Consider the following 2,760-nt stretch of genomic DNA (forward strand, 5'->3'; position numbering starts at 1 on the left):
TGGGAGTATTAGGAGTACTCTGGGAGCATTAAATCTTACCTGAGTATTTGAGAAAGACCTCATGGAAGAAGGGACATTAAACTGCCTCTTTGAGGGTAAATAAGAATTCACCATAAAGAAAAGAGAATTCTAGGCATTGAAATAGTATTCTTGAGGCCACAAAAGCTCTCGTGACTAAATTGGGTGTGGGGTAGCATAGATAGTGACATGTGGAATTCTGGGAAGTAAAACTGGAAAGGTGTGTGTCTTTTAAATGCTTATTCTGGGATTAGGGTATTTCCAGAACAGGAACAGAAAGAAGGAATTATGCCAGACGACTTCCGTAATCCGGGACAAATAAAAGGTCTGAATTTAAGCGCTGGCAGTGGGAATGAATTCAAGAATCATTTTAAGAGACAAAACAAAAAGGATTTATATTTGACTGTACTGTGTTTGCCTATTTGCTTCTTTTGCTGAACTAAGCTGTTTATTACATTCAGGGCCACATCTTAATCATCTTCGTCTCTCCTGCTATGGTACAATATCTAGCAGAGATACATAGTAAATAGTGAGTAAATGTCTACTAAATGAATGGTACAGGGTGAAGGAGAAGAAATTGTTGAGGATGGCTGCAGATTTTTAAGCTTGCATATTTGGATGGTTGTTTGAACAAAAAGAGTAAAATACAAGAAGAAGAATAGCTTGGGGTAGAGAAAAGATTTAAATTCAGTTTGGGATGTGTGTTGAGATAACTGTGGGGCAACCCACAGTTGAATATCTATGGTTGGGGCTCTGGATCTTTCTATGATACAGAAAATAGGTTTGAGAATTATAGATGAGGGAGATGCTCAGAGGAATGGGGCAGAGATCAGACCTCCTATGCATAGATGGAAATTTGAGTCTCTCTTAATAAATTTTCTAAGCTCTTCCCTTTTGTTACTACCCACCTGTGTTTTTCCCCCTCCTCTCATCTGAGTACCAGCTTAACACTCCTTGGATGTCAACAGACTCAAATTCCTCATGTGGTCTCAGGGAAAACACCCCAGGTGGTTCTTCAAGGTTTCTATAAGTCCCTTTTCTTGCTCACGATCCAGTCATTATAAAGTCTAGATATAATAGAAAACATTCATCCCCTCCACCAGGCCTCTCTATCCTTTGATCTCCCAAAGTTTTCTAGCTTGATTTAAAAACTTACAACAGGTAACATAATAAAGAGAACAGAGAAACCCAGTTTCTCTGGAGTAGAAGATACAATTTGTCCAAAAGAGTAAAATACAACTCTATATTCCTATATAAAGAGTCAGAAAAACTGATGTTTAATGGCAACAACAATAAAAGGGTAAAAGATCACCAATGGCCCACTACTCCACTCTCCCTGACAAATAGAAAATCCGCCTCCCACTTGAAGCTCTCTCAGAGATCGCCATTTTGATATAAAAATGAGATGCTTTAACCTTGTCAATTATAGGTTCCCATGTAAGTCTCTAGCTCGTAAAAATGATATGACCTTACATTTATTAGAGGCCATTTTATTTCAGCAAAAATCAAATTGCTTTAATAAATTTTTCCACTGCATCTCAAACCATCCCTTGTTGGCAAAGAGAAAGCATAGGTGGTTATCTCTAATTTTGTTGGACAAACCTAGCCAGAGTTATCAAACAGTGGTCTAAGGTCCCATATAAACAGCACAAAATTAATACTCAAACCTTAAGTCAGAGGCTGAACACCTGCTTCAGTACTTTGCCCACTAGGGCAGGCTGCCTTTTATTCTTTCAGTGTTCCTAAACACCTACCATCCCATAAAGGTCATCTTAAAAGAGTTCTTGATAAAAAGTTAGAAAGAAAAAAAAGAATCTTAAAGAAAGAGCATCTAAACACACCCATGATCAGGAAACCAAGGTCCAAATAGTTTAAGTAATTTGCACAGTCATACCGATTTTGAGAAGCACAACATAGAACTTTTAATTCATTTTGCAAAAATTGTGGCTCTTAATACTTTTATAAAAATCATACTTAACTTTTATTAAGTATGTATGAAATTGCCAAACACTTATTCTAATCATTTCCATTTATTAATTTATTTAATTCCATGATTATACTCATTTTACTGATGAAGATACTGAATGTTAGAATAGGTTAAGTCTACAGCCATGCCACCCACCCTGAACAAGCCCGATCCCATCTGATCTCAGAGACTAAGCTGGGTCGGGCCTGGTTAGTACTTGGATGGGAGACCACCTAGGAAGACCAGGTGCTGTAGGTGTAAAAAAATAAAAAATAAAGGATTGTAAGCTGATAAGGTCCTTGCAATCTGTGAGGTTAACCAAGGGTTGCCTCGCAAAAGAAAAAAAAAAAAATAGGTTAAATAATTTGCTCAAAGCTACATATCTGGTTAAGTAAAAAGTCAGAATTTGAATCTAGGTCTATATGATTAAGTTTGAGTTCTTTACCACTATGCAATGCTGCCCACAATGTCACAGAATTTCAGAATTTGAAAGAAACTTATTATCCTTCTCAATCCCCTACTGCATCCATGAACAATCCTTCCTTGTATCTCTGATACTTAATGATCCAACCTTTGCTTGAACACCCAGTGGTAGGAAATTTACCGTCCAAGAAGTACCTCGTGTTATTTTAGGGCAGCTGAAACTCTCTGATCCTTCTACCTACTGGTGCAATTTCTGAGTAATAATGGCACACTGTCGCCAAAGGACTTTAGGAAAAAAAAGGAAGGAAAAAGATGGCAACTCCAAGGACAGCGAGTTTAATTTACCTGGTCAA

General features: G+C 37.4%; 1 pseudogene; it reads left to right on the forward strand.

The window, feature by feature from the left end:
• Positions 1-2,119: 2,119 nt before the first annotated feature.
• Positions 2,120-2,242, forward strand: LOC120608805 (uncharacterized; annotated as a pseudogene).
• Positions 2,243-2,760: the final 518 nt, after the last annotated feature.

The sequence above is a fragment of the Pteropus medius genome, unplaced genomic scaffold (assembly GCF_902729225.1).
Source record: "Pteropus medius unplaced genomic scaffold, Ma_sr-lr_union100, whole genome shotgun sequence".
NCBI classification, from domain to species: domain Eukaryota; kingdom Metazoa; phylum Chordata; class Mammalia; order Chiroptera; family Pteropodidae; genus Pteropus; species Pteropus medius.